This window comes from Canis aureus, chromosome 33 (assembly GCF_053574225.1).
Source record: "Canis aureus isolate CA01 chromosome 33, VMU_Caureus_v.1.0, whole genome shotgun sequence".
Lineage (NCBI taxonomy): Eukaryota > Metazoa > Chordata > Mammalia > Carnivora > Canidae > Canis > Canis aureus.
In genome coordinates, this window is record NC_135643.1 from 10,335,669 (window position 1) to 10,355,804 (window position 20,136).

The 20,136-nt window shown below is 37.8% G+C and overlaps 1 long non-coding RNA gene across 3 annotated transcripts in view; it reads right to left on the reverse strand.

Moving 5' to 3' along the window:
• The window catches only part of LOC144304290 (uncharacterized), an 84,960-nt gene that overhangs the window by 13,819 nt on the left and 51,005 nt on the right, over positions 1-20,136 (reverse strand). The gene's annotated exons all lie outside the window — the stretch shown is intronic.

The window sequence follows — 20,136 nt, forward strand, 5'->3', positions numbered from 1 at the left end:
AACTTCACATCTGTGCCCTTGCTCACATTTAGATTTTATGTAGAAAAATCTTTCTTCCTCTTCTTCTAACTCCACCCTTCAATTGCTTTCTAAATCTTAAATCATCATCATCTACACCTGAATGAGCATGTACCTAAGTGAGAGCTGGCAATGAGACACATGATGACTGCCTGGAGGAAGGGATAGGTCTGAAGGAAGTGCCAAAGTAGGCAAAGAGTTGCCAAAGACTAGTCCAATAGAGCTCCCAAGTTCAACTCACCTGCCTCCAAGTTTGCCTACAGCCACCCCCTCCATTAAATGTCCCTTACAGAGCCTTCCCAAAGCCCATCCACTCTTCATGAAGACATGAATACAACATGCTAATTCTTGACCTTGTACTATTTTTTCATACCAATGGAAGTCCTCTGCTTACTGCTCTTTGCCAAATATCATCCTCATATCTTCATTTTTATTCAATCTTTACCTATTTCTGTAAATTTTCCTGATTAGCCAACACATTCTTTTCATTCCTCCACAGCATTTAGTAGTTTCATAAACAATTTTTCAAATAAATCTTCTACTAACTTGTTTTATAAAAGTTATATATTTTTCTCATTTGTCCTCTTAAATGTGAATTCCTGTATAAGATGTGAATACCTCATAAATTTCTTTTATGGTCTCCTCCCATTATATCATAGTGCCTAGTACTGTACTAGGTACAGAAGAAATGCTGAAAAATATGCTGTGAACCCCCTATCCCACTAAAAATTTTTCTATGACAAAGATAACATAGACAAAGCTTTAACATACCAACAGACTAGAAGAAAAAAAATTTATGCATGTGTATATTTGCAGATATAGCTGAAATAGCTGTACATAGCAATAAGGTCCAAGGGGATATGAGTGAGGAGGTGACACATGCTACAACATACATATATATGCATGACAATATATAAGGAACATATATCTACTTTATCAAGATTGATAAATTAGACTGATAAATTAAAACCTATATATTATAAATGCCACCCTTGGCCAATGTTTTTAAAAGGAGAAATACTCCAGAAAATATATTTTCTATATATATAACAAACTATTATCCTGAATATCCAAAGAATTCATCAAAATAAACAAAACACATCAAAATAAACACATCAAAATAAACAAAAACAACCCAAGGGTATAAACATGAAAAGAATAAGAGGCAATTCCCAGAAGATGAAATGATCAGTAAACATAAAAAGATGGACAACCAGGGAAATAAAAGTAAAAATAACAAAATACCAGTTCTTAGCAAAACTTTCTTTCTTGACCAAAAGAAAATTTTAAAGTCTGATGATATCAAGTGTTGGCAGATATGTGGACAAAGAGATGTGGAGAAGGAGCCCTTCCATTACAATTGCTACTTCAGAGGGCAATAGTCTATCAAGCCAAAAATCCCACTTCTCCACATCTATCCTAGAAAATACCCACGTGCATTAGAATGTTTATCACAGCATTGTTTGTAACTTTGAGCAAGCCTCAAAAGGAGATAGAAATATTATGGAATACTATGTCACTATTAAAAAAATAAACTAGATACATGTATAATATCATATGTAAATCCCTAAGATGTATTCTTAAGGGTAAAAAGCAATTGCATACAGTGGTATAACATTTTACTACTTGTATAAAACATACTCATATATAAATACACCCATACTCAAGCAGACAAGAAGTACCAAAAAAATTCTGTGAGTATATGTAAGTGTATCTCAGTTTGAATAATATCCAGAAGGGTCCACAAGCCTACAACTATGGTTACCTCTAGAAAGAAGAGAGGATTATGACTGGAGTGCCTGTCTAAGGAAAATTAGCCATTTCTGTCAAGTTTTCATTTGTGGAGAGAAGCATTATTCACGTACCATTTGTGTGGTTATGCTAAAATAACCAACGTGTTTTTTGATGGCATGTGAATTCAAGAGTGGCTCCTTGAAAACAGGTGCCAAAGCTCATGGGTTTGCACTTCCCACAGAGTTCTCAAGTACTGTTTACCTGGTAGGCTTAAGTACATGCTTGTTAAAACGGATGAATGGGTGGGGATGAAGCAAGAGGCTGAAGCCAGATCGTGAAAAGCCTTAATTTCTGAGTTCAAGAGTTTCTACTTTATTGGGCAGAACAAAATAAATTGAGATCATATATGTAACAGAATTCCTGTCCATACATTTAGCATTTATGACTAATATCACATTTCAGTTCTATCCTGTTTCATAACCAGAAGATGGAGCTCCAAACATATAAACAACTTTTTTTCTTTTTTCCTGTTTTGTTGGAGCCATGGTAGAGGTAATAGTTTTATTTCTGTAATTCTAGGTTTTTCCCTTCTCCATTTAAACTCTTCCATTTTTATTTAGTTCTCAGATAATCAAACTGCAATTGCTGATTGCAAAGGGGAAGGAATTACCTATAGGGAATGCTACACCCTTCAGTCTGAGGTTTCCTACCTCTGGGACTTCTTTTTCATGCACTAGTCCATAACATTTTTGTCTAGCCATTCCCACTCTGTCCCTTCCCCACCCCGCAATGGAAAAGCCCACTGTAAGCAGGTGCTGACATCCCATTCTGTCCTCATGGGAGGGAAAATTTGAACCGTGCTATACATGGACTTTGTCACTATGTGCAGCCAGGAACTTGTACACTGAGGAAAGAGGACATGGCAGGGCTGGAATATATATTTTGGATTGTTCTCCAGTTTCAATGCTTTTCTAACATAAATTCCTTATCCACAGAATTCTTCCTTGAAACCTCTAAAAATTCATCGGAAAAAACAGATTTTCTAAATTTCTATAACATCTGCTCTGTTACCTTTTATGGTGATATTATTAATACAACTGTGTGTCTAGCTATTTATTCAAAATTAATGGATTTATTTACTTTTTCAATAACTGTTTATTGATCGTCACTGCGGAATTACAGAAGGATTATGGATTGGTGGGACACACGCACACACACACATATACACATCCTTCTACTCTCAATCCTCAATATATTTATCCAAGAATACACAACCCAGGAAAGCCAGAAGTGACTCAAGCAGAAGTAGCACCACCTATTAGGATTGTTCCTTGCTCCTTGTTTCTTAAACCGAGGACAAAACTGTCAGCGACTCTGGTAAGATTCCACACTAGTTAAATTCTTCAAGAAAATTTGCTGGCTTCATAATTGCTCTGTTAGACATCACCATTTTGAAAATAGTTACACTAACAACATATATACCACTGTTGAAGGGAACAATTATATATATTTGGCCTCTCTTTCTTAATCCAAATTCCATATCAGATATATTCCAGTAAAATCCTTCTAACCCCTGCCTGCTTCCAGGTCCTTCTCAAAAGGTCCATGTGTCTGTCCCTACCAAACATCTCCCAGGTTCTAAACTCGTATCTCTAAATATCTACAGGTCATTCCCACTTCTAAATTGACAATGTTTAAGTTGAACTTATTTTCTTTCTTGATCCCTTTCCTCTCCTACACAAACCTGGTCTCCTCCCAGCTTTCTGGAGATCGTTTTTTCTGTAGTTATCTACTCAGCAGTCTAAATTTAAAACCTTGCAGAAATCACTTGGATTTCACTTCTCCCTCACCTCCCACATCCAGTCAAGCAGGTTCTTCGCATTTGGGGTCCACAGTGTACCCCAAATCCAGTCCCTGTGTATCATTTTCAGAAACCATTCTCTCACACAGTAATTTCAATAATTTTCCAGCTATTCCCACTCTCTTCCTTCTCAATATATACTGGCTATATTAACACCATACTAGGAGTGCCAAATAAAATACAGGGCATCCCTTATTGTTGTTTGCTAAATCTGGCAATCCTGCACCATGCTCATCTTTCTAAACATATTTCTGGTCAGGCAATGCTCCTATTTAAACTCTCTTCCCTTGCTATTACTGAATTAGCTTTTTTGGCTTTCAGCTTTTGGTTTTTATTATTGTTGTTGTAGTGTCCTGATAGTTACTGAATTAAGACTAAACCCCTTAGCACATCACTCAACAAATACTCTATCCACCACCTGCTATGAACAAAGTACTCTGATTTGTGTTGTGAAGTATGCAAAGTAAATAACTTATAAACTCCGTTCTTAAGGAGATATAGCTAAAGGATGATCATTTACGTAAAAGCACCACACAATCAGGTGTAGAATGGTAAAACTCAACTTAGACTTCAGGGTAAGGAGGTTCACAGGCGCTGAGAGAAGTAAGTCAGTCGGAGAAAGACAAACGTTATATGTTCTCATTCATTTGGGGAATATAAATAATAGTGAAAGGGAATATAAGGGAAGGGAGAAGAAATGTGTGGGAAATATCAGAAAGGGAGACAGAACGTAAAGACTGCTAACTCTGGGAAACGAACTAGGGGTGGTAGAAGGGGAGGAGGGCGGGGGGGTGGGAGTGAATGGGTGACGGGCACTGGGGGTTATTCTGTATGTTAGTAAATTGAACACCAATAAAAAATTTAAAAAAAAAAAAAAGGAGGTTCACAGGCTTATAGTCATGTGACCCAGATTTCAATTTGGCTTTAGGCCAATGAAAACCTTTTTAACCCTACCCACACCCTAGTCCTAAAATTCAGGCACTGAGAAAAGTCAACTCAACATCTGCCCTTGGCCTGCGACAAAGACAGTCCTGGCTAATAAAACTTTGTCCCCAGTGTATAAAGAAAAAGAAAATAAGTTGTTTTTATTCAGTTCCACAGCTGAGGAAAGCAAGCATAAATGTTGCATAACTTAAACAGAATCCTAAATGATTCAAGGAGACAGGAATGGAGTCCAACATTATCAGTGTTCTTTCTGAAGCTAAACTCATCTCCAAACAGGACTTAAAATATTTGATGAGTAAAGCTATTTTACTTGAATAAGCAAAATATAAAGAGCGATGTAGGAATAAACAAATCATAGGACAAAATTAATATAGGAATAGCTGTAGCAAAGATTCAAAATTTAAAAGCAAAAACCAGAGGAAATTCTAAACATTTGCTTTTGGAAAATTTCAAACACTGAGATTCACTGGGTCAGAAAGAAATAATGAGAACAAGATGAACCTGTCTAGCAACAGCTTCCAAAAAATAACTCTAGGGTATAGACATGTACCTGGCCAATATATATTTCTTGTATATGTTCACCAGAACTATAGAATTGATACAGAATTATCTATTTTTGAAAGCTTTTAATATAAAACAGTTCTGTGATATTTCCAGAAATACAACAACTGCATGGTGGGAGAGAGTAAAGGGGGAAAAACTCATCTATATTTTTACCTTTATCTTTCTTTTGAATTCTATAATATGTGTACACATAATTATTCAAAAAAAAATTTTTAACTTTGTCTATTAAGGAATATCAACACATTGTATATATATATAATGGTTTTATTTTTTATAATAAGTTTCCCAAACAAAAAACATTTTCCTGCCAAACAGTAGCTCCTCTAATACATCTTGCCAATTATGTGTTTTTCAACCAAATATAATCATTAGAACAATCTCATTCAGGAACTTCAGACTCAGTCCTGTCTATTTAAACACTCCAATTTGCATTCAATCAAAGCTCTACTTGTCCCACGATCCAGAAGAGGTGAGGCTTTCAGTTTAAAACTAAAAGTTTAAGGGAGTTTGGCAGATGTGGGGGCTGGAGTGGGGAAAATGAGTTCTGAATCTTTGTTACCTCCACCCCTTTCTTCTACCAGGCATGAGCTACCATAGGATTGAAGCAGGGAGGAAGAAGAAAAGAAACACAAACATCTCCTTCTGTGACTGAGCAAGCTGTTGTCCTCTCCTGGGTTGATTAAAACTACTAGCCTGGACTACTGCCCGTATGCTCCATGAGGACCAGTGGTGGCTCCAAGATTGTGCTCTGATGAGAGATTTGGTTATATCCTCCAGCAGATGCTCCCCTGGTGACCTGCCCCCACATCTGGGCCCCTCTTCATCCCTTTCACTGAATTAATCCTGGGAAAATCAGAGCTGCCAATCCCATCTATTTTCAGGGACAACTCTCAGAATCTGCAGCCAGGTGAGGACTTCCTCAACTCTACTTCGAAGGCAGAGGCCCCCTCTCCACCTAGGTGCAGTCTACTGACCCCATCTCCATTCAGTTCTTTTCCTATATTTCGGTAGCACACAAGGCACATTTGCAAACCTGCTACTCAAGGAGGTCATACATCCAGGGAACAAAATGTTTACTTTTCTTTTCAAGAGACTTACTTGTGTTCCCCTCCCTCACATATGTGTCTTGAGAGAAAGAATAGACTGTACAGTCACTCCCCAAAAGGCTGTCTTCCCAACCTCCCTTGAGAAGTGGGGATGTGATGAGTGGTTGAACTAGTTCTCTAACTATGGGCCTTCTAGAGAGCCCTGCAGGAGGATGGCTGACCCAACTACTGGTGACTTTATAAACTTAGAATATGGAATGTACTGTGCCTTCTGTCTTCAGTTTGGGCCCTAACAGTACTGTTACAGAATTTTTTTTCTCCGTCAGTGCTCACAGTTCTTGGTCACACTGCTTTGAAGAATGAAGAGGTAGACCAGACGGAGTGATAGGCAGCAAAGCAGAGTTTATTGAGCAACAGTAAAGTGATAATAGAAAGCTCCTGTAAGGAAAGGGACCCAAGAGGGTTGCTACTGGAATTTTTAAGTTTAGGGTTTTTATGGACTGTTTTAATCTGATTAGCCTTCCTTGTGCCTGTCATCCAATTAGGTTTTTGTCACCTATCTATCACATAGAAAAAGGAGGCGGGCTCCTAGCACAGTGCTGTAAAATCCTTTTAAGGGTGGTTTCCTCTTAGGGCAGGGGCCCCTTGTCCCTGCTTGGCTGTTTTCCAACTACCCTTCATCAGTAGTTAAGTGGCAAAAAGAAAATTATTATTGACATCCTGTAAGGATTGTCAGTGTAGGGACACCTGGGTGGCTCAGCAGTTAAGCATCTGCCTTCAGCTCAGGGTGTGATCCTGGAGTCCGGGGGTCGAGTCCTACATCGGGCTCCCTCCCTCTGCCTATGTCTCTGTCTCTCTCTCTGTGTCTGTCATGAATAAATAAAAAATAAAACTTAAAAAAAAAAAAAAAGGATCGTCAATGTACTTGGTTCCCACCATCCATATAGGGTTCAGACACCATTATAATTTCAGTTCTAAATGATCAAAATTTTGGAGCACCTGGGTAGCTCAGTTAAGTCAGACTCTTGATGTTGACTCAAGTCATGATCTAAGGCTTGTGGGATTGAGCCCTGCCACAGGCTCCACGCTCAGTATGGAGTCTGCTTGTCCCTTCCTCATCTGTTCCTCCTCTCTCCCCCTCCACACACATGCCCACACATACATGTGCTCACAGACTCTCTCTAAATAAATAAATAAATAAAAACCTTTTTAAAAATTAAAAAAATAAATGATTAGAATACATACGATAGGAAAACAAGAATCTACCAAAAGTAGCTGTTTTTTCTGTAGTCATCTTAATAAAACCAAATAAGTATTTTTTGAACTTGGAAAAAACTAAATTAGATGAGATGAGAAATGGTACTTAGGCTGACTGGCCACTTGGGTAAGACTTCTCAAGGCTTGCCTTGCTACCATGCTGAGATCTCAACCATGCAGGATCAGGAACTGACCGGGAAGGAAGAAACTAGAACAAAGGTGAGGAGTTGGATAATTTCCACGATTGCCAAGCTAACGATCACTTGGCGCATCCTTTCCCACAATAACAATATACCTACCAACATGACCAGACCATTTAAAGAGTGCTAGAGATTTATGAAAAAGTCTCCCTCACTGGCTACCCTTCCTCCAGATTCCCTTCTGTTTATCAAACTCTAAGATCAACCAGTCTTTGCCTTAGCAAGTAATAAAGTAATTGATTCTATTTGAGCCCATTAAGAAAAGATAGAAAAAAGGCAGGCAGGGACAAGGGACCCCCTCTGTAAGAGGAAGCCACCCTTAAAAGAATTTTATATCACCCTGGAAGGAGCCCTTCACCCTTTCCCATGTAAACAGCTGCCTGATAGGTAGATGAGCACGTGGACAAAAACCTGATTGGGTGACAGGTGCATGGAGGGTCAATCAGATTTTAAAAAGCCCACCAACAAGCCCATAAAAACTCCTAGACATAGAAATTATGGTGGCAACTCTCTCGGGTCCCCTCCCTCAATAAACTTCACTTTACGGCCCATCATTCTTTGTCTGGTATACCTCTTCAATCTTCAAAGCAGTGTGACAAAGAACATCGGACATGGAAAGAAAAGAAATCCTGCAACACTATTACATTACAATCATGTTTAAGACCCCTCACTCTGAGAAGACACTCAAATTCCTTTGATTTAGAGCATGTGGTGTGTAATCAGATGGGTTAATAAGAGAAACACCTAACTGTTACTTTGGGATTGATTTGAGGTGGTGGTGGTTGTTATGGGTTATTTTACTATTGTATTGATATTTGTTATTACTGCTACAGACTCACCGAAGAAGAATAAGGAATCTCTTTTCCCCCCACATGACTTCAAGAAAGAGGAAGCGCTGGTTTCTAAAGGTTGGGCTCTTCACCTCCCTCACCGGAAGAGAAGAAGTGAGCTTTTATGATTGAGGTAGACTGGAGGAGATTCAGCTAATCACCCAGCAGAAGTGGTATAGAGGTAAGATGGTAGAAGTTGCTGCCAGAGGAACAGAGGGGAGTATCTCTAACATAGAATGGGGACAGGATGGAGTTGTTAGAGAGGGCAAGTCATGGTGTCTCCTGGGCACAAAGCACCCAGGCTGGAGCTGAGTAACATGAGGAGGCCAGACACGAGACCAAGAAGCCTCAGCAAAAGATTCCACCAACTACCAAGAAAGAGAGGAGCCACTCATTCTCTAAGTAAATCTCAGGGGTTCAGATAACAAGTTTCTAGCAACTACCAAAGATAAACCCTCAGGAAAGGGAAAGATCCCTCAGTAATGATTGACATTTGGCATCTCACCACAAGCCCCACCAGCAGACAAAGATGAGTTGTAGACATTGCTCTGCTAGTGCTGTAATATTGTAAATACTGGACTCAGGAACTTTCGTTAGGAGAAAATTGAGAGAACTTAAGTCTCGAATATAATTGGAATCATCACCTTGGAGTGGAGTTGAAAATGCTATAGCCCAAGTGGCTGTTTACTGCTTTCCATTAGCAGTTGCTCACATGTCTTGGGGTGGGGGGAAAGGAAGAATTGGCTCTCTTAAAAAGTGAGTAAAAAAGCTAGTTTTAGGGCGTGTGTTCACCTTGGAAATGTTCTATTTAACAATTGCGTCATGCACATCTGGTGTAGGAACTTTTTCTACCATAAGTGACACCAATAAATGTTTGCTATTTACAAAAAAAAAAAAAAAATTGGGGGCTTGGAGCCAGATTTCAAATCAAATTTTTGATTCAGAAAATGAAGTACTGCGATTTTTCTCATGCCAAAATGTTGCAGAGAAATTTATATCCCCTTAAATTTGTCCAAACTCTTTAGACCCAGACTTACAGGCAATCTTTCATGGTTTACTTCCTCAGGTGGCTAATCTATTGCTTGTGGGTAAATTTTATAGGTTTACCTCTCAGTGATTATGTATTTCTATATAACTAGGAAACACTTAACTGTACTTCCATGTGTCAACAAAAATCTGTTCAAATATAATGTTGTTTTCTATTGTTCACAGACAGTAGGAAACACATATATACAGAACCCAGAAGACCACCAACTGGTCAGACAAGTCCAAACAAGAAATGAAAACAACCACAACATTTTTACTTTCTCATTAATAGAAACAGTGTTTTCTATAGAAGCACCAACTTCTGTGATTTCTGAGAAAAAGGAATTATATTTGTTGGCCTGTGTTATGTAACTTATTCAAGATTCCACAGGAGAAAATACGCAGGCAGAGTAACTGATGATTCATTTCTCAGTTTTTCTTTCTTTTTTCCTTCCTAACTTTTGTTTTCAGCTACCAATAAAAATACTACTGGCATATAAAGAATGGGTAAACTGATATCAGATTTCTTTTTAAGTCCTTCCCTTCTTGAGGCCTAGTGGAGAAATACCTTCAGTTACCTCACCACTACACTATGGTCAACCTGCTACCATTTTCCCTACACATTCTTATATTAATCTTCCTAAATTACAGCCTTGATCATTTTACCCCAATCTCCCATGAAAACCCCTAATTTAACACCATTCCATTCAAAGAATGCTTATTGAAGAACTACGAAGTTTAAAGCATTGTGATTAACACTCTGAGGGACATGAACTTGAATAAAATGGCTCTGCCTTCGGGCAGTTTATATTCTCACAGGAGATACAGACATTTCCTAACCTACCAGAAGGTGAACTCTGCTAACTGTTGTAATTAAGGTCAAGATTAGGGCTATAGGAGTCAAGGCAAAGGAAAGGATAAAGATGGTTCCTTTTTCTGATAAGGCCCATTATTCACAAAATAATCAGAATCATTTATCTAACAATAAGTGCCCGGTATAAACTGGAATCATCAGCCTAATCCTATCTCCTTCTGCATTCCACAAACCCTCTATAGACTCAGCCAGTTGGTCTATTCAGCTCCAAAAGCATCTTGCAGTTTCTATCTCTCTCCCTCTCCAAATGCCGTTTATTCTGAGTAGATCATCCCTCCAGTCCTCCCTTCCTGTCCAAATTCTACCCACTTTAAATACTGCCTTTTCTATGAAAACCTTCTTGCATCAACCAACCAGAGTGCCCATTCTTCCTCACATTTGAGTCACTTCCTGGAATCTTTCTTTCCACCTTTCTGAATCTACAGTTATTTCCATATGCAATACAACTCTGGGACTCACAGATTCCAGGTCCTTCTTGCCTGATATTTCTGCCCCAGTCCAACATCCCAGCCTCATACCATTGGTTTCAGCCCCTTATTTCATTGCCTTCATTGCCCATGTCCTTGGTGCTATGCCTAGTCCTCACTCTCTAACTCTATCTCTAGTAGCTAAGGGGGTCTGATCCCAGACCCCTTAGAACCCATGGACTCTACTATTGACGCCACACACTTTTGTCCTTCAATATGTGTTTCATGTGTCTTCCTATATATCTCAGCCTATGAAACGGACTCAAAAAAAAAAGCAAAAATTCAGCATAATTTGACTGTGACTACTTTAGTACAACATGAATGAAACTTGAATGACATTGTGCTAAGTGAAAAAGAAGTTATACACTAAAGGGTAGACATTTTATGATTCTGCTTAGATGAAGTACCTAAAGTAGTCAGATGCACAGACATAGAAAGCAGAATAGTGGTTATCAAGGGCTGGAAGGAGAAGGGAATGGAGATTAATTGTTTAATGGGTACAGAGTTTCAGTATGGAATGAAGAATAAATTCTAGATATGAATAGTGTTGATAGTTGCACAATAATGAAAATGTACTTAACAAAACTAAACTGAAAATGATTACACTGAAAAATGATTAAAAGGGTAAATTTTATGTTATGTATATTTTATGACAGTAAAATAAATAAATGTGTTAAGTGACTCATTCACAACATGGGGGTCGGGGCGGGCGGGGGGAAGAACAGCACCAAAGAGTTTGACAGAAAATCAAAATAGAGATCTCCATCAGCACTCATTCTTTCGAGATTCTTAACTAGCTAGCCAAATACCTCCCCTGCTAAGATTTCACAAGACTGAATGTTTTCTCTGGATGTCCCTTTGTTCTTTCCGGTTTGGGGCTCCAGTTTCTTCTAGACCACTTTGTGGCCTGACTCTGAACAATGAGTTTTAAAATAAAGTGTATAAGCAGTTTATAAGCATAAGGGTTTACTGAACAAATATGTTTCACCAGGGCATTGCTTCCTGCTCCTGGTCCTACTGCTTGATTCTCCCACCCTCTGTGGCTTTCACATCCCATGGACCCAATTTCATTTACACCCGGACTGGTGAGTACATTTCTCCCTTGAGAGAGAGAACCAATCTCCTTCACTGTCTCAGTTTCCCTTCCCATCTCACAGATGTACTACCACTTTCTGCTTAGAATTGGGTCCTGGGTGCTTCTAAAGATACACCCTCTATAGCCTCCTTAGGGATCCTGTTGCCATAGCCACTAAATTTATTTACCTTACAGTTCCCAAGGCTCTTCATTAGTACTTGTCTTTTCCACTAGATAATGTTTCCTTGTATTATTTACCTCTCTGGAAGGCAGAGACAGGGTCTTCTATGTCCTTCTATTTTTCTTAGTGCCTTTATGAATGCCACATTTTTTAAAAATATAACCAGAATGTCACTCAAACATTTTCAAGAATCATATCATAATAATCCATTAAAAAGTTATTAAATTAGTCAGAGAATTTCTTTAAGTATGTATTTATTTATTACTTTTATATTTTACTTCTGTTTACCTAAGTTCCAACAAAGTTCATGCAAGCTGTACTCAGAATCCACTGAATTCCATTGCAATGCTCTTCAGGTATGAATCATAGAGATTTAATATACTGTCAGTTGGATAAACCCTGCTCATTCTAATAAGAATTTCCAAGACAATATAGTATGAATACTCTTCTTCAATCCTGTAAATCACTTAAATGTCTTTAGTGGAATTTTCATAAAATTCCTCAGTAGGGTGGTTTCTGGTAAAAACCCCTAGAATTTAGATCATGCCACTGATCATTATGGTGAATATTGTCTGAGCTCTACCTGTCTAAGTCTACCTAGACTATAATCCATTATAAAATTTCATCCAAATATCATTCTTCAATGAAGGAACAGGGCTTGGGCTTCTCAGAGAAATGTTGAGTCTAGGGCTTGGGTAGGACAAATATAAGATGAACCCAGAGCATTTGTAGTGCCAGAAAGCTCAAAATACAAAAGGACAGGAGTGTGTTATAGGTACACAGAAGCCAACCTGAAAGACTTCCCAATGGCCAAAGCTGAAACAACTTGAGCAACAAAATAAATAATGTGGTACTGGATTACAATCTAAAGTATAAAACAAATACACATGAGTCCGTACTGATACAATGAAGGAGTGGATAAATAAATAAGTTGGGGGAGGGGGAGGAAGAGGTGAATTTTTCTTTTTTATTTTAAATTTTTTAAATTTAAATTCAATTTGCCAACATATAGTATAACACCTAGTGCTCATCCCATCAAGTGCCCTCCCCAGTGCCCGTCACTCAGCTACCCCATCCCCCCATCCACCTCCCTTTCCACAACCCTTTGTTTGTTTCCTAGAGTTAGGAGTCTCTCATGGTTTGTCTCCCTCTCTAATTTTTCCCATGAGGTGAATTTTTCTTGCAAATGACTTCCAAATAATATATGTTGAAACTCCTGCTTCTTGGAGGTAAAAAGTAATTCCCCATACACCCTCTCTTCTCTCAAGTGTGAGATTTAGTGACTTACTTCCAATGAATAGGGTTTAGAAATGGAAAATAGTAACTTTCCAATGGAGAAATCTGACAATTGATGTGGTTAACATCACCAGGCTTAGTCATGTTGATGGCATGTAATTATGATATGATGTGATGAGAAGGTGCTTTAGCCCTTGATATTTTTTCCAAAATCTTGTAATTTCAATCTAATCACGAGAAAAACATCACACAAACCAAAACTAAAATTAAAGCATGTTCTACATAATACCTGACCACTATACCACAGAACTATCCAGATCATGATAAACAAGGAAGGATTTGCGAAACTGTCATAGACTAAAGGAGATTAAGGAGATGTGGTGACTAAATGTAATGTGGCATCCTGGAGTGGATCCTAGAATGGCAAAAGGACATTAGTGGGAAAACTAGTGAAATCCAAATAAAGTATGAAGTTTAATAAATAGCAATGTACCAATGATGGTTTCTTAATGTGACAAATACACGATGGTATTATAAGATATTATCATTAAGGGAAACTGATGAGGAGTATACAGAAGCTCTGTACTACCTTTGCAACTTTCTGTGAATCCAAAATTATCCCAAAATAAAAAGCTAATTTATATAATACTTTCTCCAGTCATCTTGAGAGGCAAATGGAAACTTATCAGATCCTGCTCATGGAAAAGGCCCCTGTTCTATCCTGAGACTTAAAAACCCAATACAATGGACTCGTGTCCATTTGTATACATAACCTAATACTTTTTCTCAATCCTCTCATAACTGGCTTTTTGCATTCTTGTTTTCATTTTGAGTTTTGTTGGTGACAATAAAGAAATGGCCCCTTTGTATCTGAGAAGTGAGCACCTGAGATTCTTCTGCCAAAGCCAGCAAATTCCAGAATAAGTTTACAAAATTCCAAAATTTAAGCTAGAAAATAATCCAAGCTAGTTACTAGATTTAACCAGATTTAACAATTTATTCAAAATGGACAACACAAGGATCATGTGAAGATACAGCCTAGGTTAACTATATTTTTTTCTATCAACAACATATATAACTAATCCAAGAATACACATAAATGTATTCTTTATGCTATGAGATATCTCCATAAATTCTTTAGCCTACTAAAGATGGTAGTAAAACAACTCTCAAAAGAAAAAATGCAAAATAAGCTAAGCTCAAAGAATTTGATCCATCAGATTCCCAGGGCTGAAATTTTGAAGCATTTGCTGTCTGTTGTAATACAGTACAGGATATCTTAAAATGTTTTATCAAATGTAATACAAATAATGCAAGAAAATTTCTATCAAGTCTACAGCCATTGTATTTTTGAAGAATAAAGTAGACCCAAGAAGATTATGGGATGTATCCTAGAAATTCACAATGAGTCTATAGCAATGCAATAAGAAAGAAATACAATGGGAACATTTTATTTTTTCATGTCGCCAGAGACTGATAACTATGAGGTTCTGGTCAATTGAAAATTGATGTAGGAAAATGAGGAGATAGTCTGGCTCAAGGCAAGTTAGAGACAATAACAACATCTACTAAAGAATTTAGTGACATATAGAAAAGCCTAACCCACACTAAAAATCTCTTAAATACTCAACAGGCAATCCTTTTACATAATACTTTATACTAGTAAATATGCTTACATAAATCTGTGCTTTCTTTGGACAGTTTTTGGTTTTTAATGTTTAATTTTACTTGACATATTTCAAAGAAGTGGGGCCAGGGCTAAGAAAGGGCTTTTTTGTTTATTTTTCTAGGTGGAAGCAGATGTGTACTAGAGAACAATCCCTCAATGAGCATCTAATGTACGGCAGTCACAAAGCCCAGACACTGTAATATTTATTCATCCTGAGGTTTCACTAGGTTTCTAGTGAATAGGTTTCTCTCTTTTACTTTATTTTTTTTAATATTTTATTTATTTATTCATGAGAGACACAGAGAGAGAGAGAGAGAGAGAGAGGCAGAGACACAGGCAGAGGGAGAAGCAGCCTCCATGCAGGGAGCCTGATGTGGGACTTGACCCCAGGTCTCCAGGATCAGGCCCTGGGCTGAAAGCTGTGCTAAACCGCTGAGCCACCCAGGCTGCCCGGTTTCTCTATTCTAATTTTAACTTTAAAGTTAAAGTTAAGTTTTAAAACTTTCCTGAGTTGAACTTTATATACTGTCTACTAAAAGAAAAATTCAGCCTTGTTAAAATTCAACTTTATTTTTCTTGTTCGGCTATGGAGGAAATCTCAAAAACAATTAGCTTTCTTGCTCCTAGGGATGTCTTTCTATCACTTTCTTCAAAAAAATTTTTTTTTCATTTATTTCAACATTGTATATTATACTAATCAAAAATGTATTTCAATAGAAATATAAAGTATTATTTAGTAAATAAGATATGATATAAGTAAAACTATTTTTTAAAGACTTATCTATTTTGAGAGAGCTAGAGAGAGAACATGGGGGGAGGAGGGCAGAGGGAGAGAGATTCTCGAACAGACTCTGCACTGAGCACAGAGCTCAATGTGGGGCTAATGTGTGACTTAGTGCAGGGCTCCATCTCACAACCCTGAGGTTGAGCTGAAATCAACAGTCAGACGTTCAACTGATTGAGCCACCCAGGTGCCCCATAAGTATAACTATCTAAGTCATACCATGTTCCCATAAAGAGATAATTATAAAAAATGAAACCATAAAGATCTAAAGTTAGTTAGCTCTTCGTTTTCCTCTTTTTCTTCCCTTCTTTTCCAGAACAACTCACTCATATAGCCATTAGGTAAAAGACAAGCAGAAGAGGCATTTGCACCAGGATAGGGAAAGCCACGGTAGCCCTAAGTGAAGTGGGTGAGCATCTGCAGAGGAGGGAGGGCTAAGAGGGGTACTGGAGACTGTGCAAGGTGAAGAGGGTACTCATGCATAAAGGTGACCTGACTCAGGGTAAGAGGAAGAAGGTGTCTATGTGGTGGAGTTTGCAGCAGCAGCCGGGCAGGCTAACTGCAATAAGGAAGTCATTGTTGTTAGTAGTAGTAGTGGTAAAAGGAGATTGGTGCATATAAAGGAATTGATTAAATAACTAAATGTTTTAAGGATAATGAGATCCAGGGAGAAAATATAGGTTGAAGTTCATGATGATGGATTAGAATTGGAGGTGTCTTTGTGAACATATGGTTTTCAGTATTGTAGATTTCTATGGAGATAAAGATAGGGGTGTGTGTGCATGTGTGTATACAAATATTCTCTACCTCTATCCACAGAGAGGGAATGGCAGCAGCAACACCACAGCAATAATAATTGCACCTAGCGTCCAGATCTTGGTTTCCAAATACAATTCTACCCTAAAAAGAATCAGGGATCCATGAAAAAATGGCACATTCAAGGGCTGGGAAAAAGAAAGTGCAAATGAGCTTGTGGCATTAATAAAAAGTATCCAGGGCTGCCTGGTTGGCTCAATGGTTGAGCGTCTGCCTTTGACCCGGGGCATGATTCCGGAGTTCTGGGATTGAGTCCCACATCAGGCTCCCTGCAAGGAGCCTGCCAATGTCTCTACCTTCTCTCTGTGTCTCTCATGAATAAATAAATAAAATCTTAAAAAAAAAAAAAGAAGAAAGAAAGAAAGAAAAAAAGAAAGAAAGAAAGAAAGAAAGAAAAATTAAGTATCCAAAGAATGATGGGTAACATGTCAAAAGGACAGAGAAGCCAGCATCCTGGGACTCAAGTCTCAAAGCTTCCCTAAGAAATATTTACAGTTCCTATCTTTTGCCTAATGTTCTATCAGGTTGTTTGCGACTTCAAAATTCTTTATCTATCCTGTAAACTAATCCTTTCTAGAAAATGTCTTCTCATTTATGGTTTATCTGGTCACTATCTTTTGATAAACCACCATTATTCATTTTATTATAGTTGAACTTATCAATTTATTTCTTTATAGTTTGTGTTTCATGGGCTTTGTTTTATAAATTTTTCCTACCCCACATTCATTAAGATAGTGTCCTAAATTGTCTTCCAAAAGTTTAAAAGTTTAACCTTTCACAATTTGGTCTTTAATTCACAAGGAATTGTTGTTTATATATGAAGGAATATAGAGACACAATTCCTTTTTGCATATGAGCCTCCAATTATTCCAGCACCATTTAGTATACTCCTTTTCCCACTTGAGTGTTCTATCCCGGCATCACACCACACTGTCTTTTTTTTTTTTTTTTTTAAAGATTTTATTTATTTATTTGACAGAAAGAGAGAGAGAGAGCGCACACGCACGAGCAGAGGGAGCAGCAGCAGTGGGAGAGGGAGAAGCAGGCTCTCTGCAGAGTAGGGAGCCCGATGTGGGGCTAGATCCCAGGACTCTGGAATCATGACCTGAGCAGAAAGCAGACGCTCAACCAGCTGAGCCACCCAGGCACCCCACCACACTGTCTTAATCCTTATAATAAATCTTAATATCTGGTAAGGCAAATGTCCCTGTTTTGGTCTTTTATGTCTATTTTGGATGTTTTTAGCCCTTTTCTATTCCATATAAATTCTGGAATAACATTGTAAGATTTTACATCCAACTTTTCAAGATTTTGATTGGAATTGCATTATACTCATAAACCAAATTGGGAGGAAACGCCTTTACCATATTCATTGTTCCTATCCACAAACATGGTACTTCATAAAAACACTAAACTTTTGTACATATAAAAATAATAATGAAAAGACCCAAAAAATGGGGGAACTATTACTAACAAACATGATAGCTCAAAGGTTTATATGACTAGGGGTGCCTGGGTAGCTTAGTCAAGTGCCTGACTTCAACTCAGGTCAAGATCTTGGGGTCCTGGGATCGAGCCCTGTGTCTGGCTCCCAGCTCAGCAAGGAGTCTGCTTCTCTCTTTCCCTCTCCCTCTCCCTCTCTCTCCCCTCCCACCCCATGTGTGCTTGGGCACACTCTCTAACAAATAAATAAAATCTTCAAAAAAGAAAAAGGTTTATATGACTAATAGTTTTAAATTTCATATAAAATACCACGGAATAATGAGAAAGGATTTGACCAGATAATTGATAAGGAGGAAACACAAATTAGGAATAAGTGTATGGAAAAATGGCTGGCCTAATTAATAGTAAAGAAATGCAAATTTAAGTACCCATAAGATGCTATTTCACCTATCAAGTTAAAATTCTTTTTTAAAACTTTATAACAGACACATCAGTTTGAGTCTAAGTGAAAATCAACCCTCATCAGGGTTGAAATCTTGGGGGGGGGTGCTTGCTAAAAACCTATCTGTAATCAAACTGAAGAGTCTCTTGGGAAAGAACACTTTGGAAGGAAGAAACTAGGAATAATGAGTTTCAGCCAGTAAAACAGCAGTTTTCATTGGTACAATCTGGTCTGTCTTTCAGTTATGTCTTCTAGTTCAGCTTCCCCATTGAACTCCTACAGAGGAAGGAGAGAGACCATACAGAAAAAGAAAAACAAAGAAAGAAAGAGTGAAAGGAAGAAAAAAGAAAAAGGAAAAGAAAACATATCAAAAAGAGCAATTTCATGATCTTTGAAGCTCTGGAACATACCAGCACAGTTTGGTGCCTGTTTGTTAGAGTGACACTGGAAGAGAAGGCATCCTTCTGTACTTGGCACAGAACATTCTGAAGCTCCAAACCTTTGCTATTAGGCTGAAGTAAAGCCAATCAAAAGGAGGTTCGTGTGTGAACACAAAAAGGTGAGGCCATAGGCACTTTTAGAAAAACTTGATCACGGGACTCAGGGAGAATTTCCAGAAGCACTAGCGGTCACAAATCAGCTAGCAAGGCAGAAAAGCAATATTGAACTTCTTTAGTTTTTAATCTGGCCTCCTTCTGTTCCCATAAGCAAATAATCTAGTGAGGGCTGGGAAAATCCTTCCTCAATATCAGCAAATGTACAAATCGCATGCCCTCCCATACTGTTGGTAGGAGTAGAAATGAAACAGACTTTTCAGGAAACCATTTTGCAAAATATATTAAAATTATTTTTTTAATTTTAAAGTCTCTTTTTTTATTTTAAATTCTGATCCCAAAATTGTCCTACTAAATATCTTGTCCAATAAAATAAGAGACATAAATAAATGCGTGTCCAAGGACTATTGTAGTGCAATTACAAAATCTCCAAATGATGTACTAAATATTCAGTCATAGGAGTATTAACTTTAAAAATAAAACTGCTAGTTATTTTACCAGCAAAAAAATGAGTTTACTTGGAAAAAGCCAAGAATTGTAATCCAGGACAAGCAAGCTACAGCAAAAAAACATAGGCAAGTCTGGAGAATAAAGGGGAGGACCACTCTTTTATAGAGGAAAGGGGGAATTTGAGAAGGCTATTATAAACAAAATGTCCTTTGGAGTAAACTGGGAGTTGGAAGTATAGTGGCTTGTCATGGGCTGAGTAGTGACTGTCTCATCTGGGCTGTTGCCAGGGGGAGGAGGTAAGCCTTTCTTCCTCTGGCCCTGATAGTAAAGTAATATCAATGTGCAAGGTCCCTTTCTTCCTATTGGGTCTGCAATTGACAATGAATGGTAGGACATGAGAGCTCCCCCTGCCAAACCTCCTGACTTCATTTTAGTGAGGTTTCCCTTTATTAATTTTCACAGGAGGAAGGTTAAATGAGTGACGGGACCACTAAACAAGTGACTAGATGATTAAATACTATGCAACCCTGTATTAGAAAACACCATTGATAGTAAAACACGGAGTGCCAAATTGATGTAGAAAGATAAATCTGAAAAAAAAAATAAATAAATAAAAAATAAAAAATAAAAAAAATAAATAAATAAATAAATAAATAAATAAATA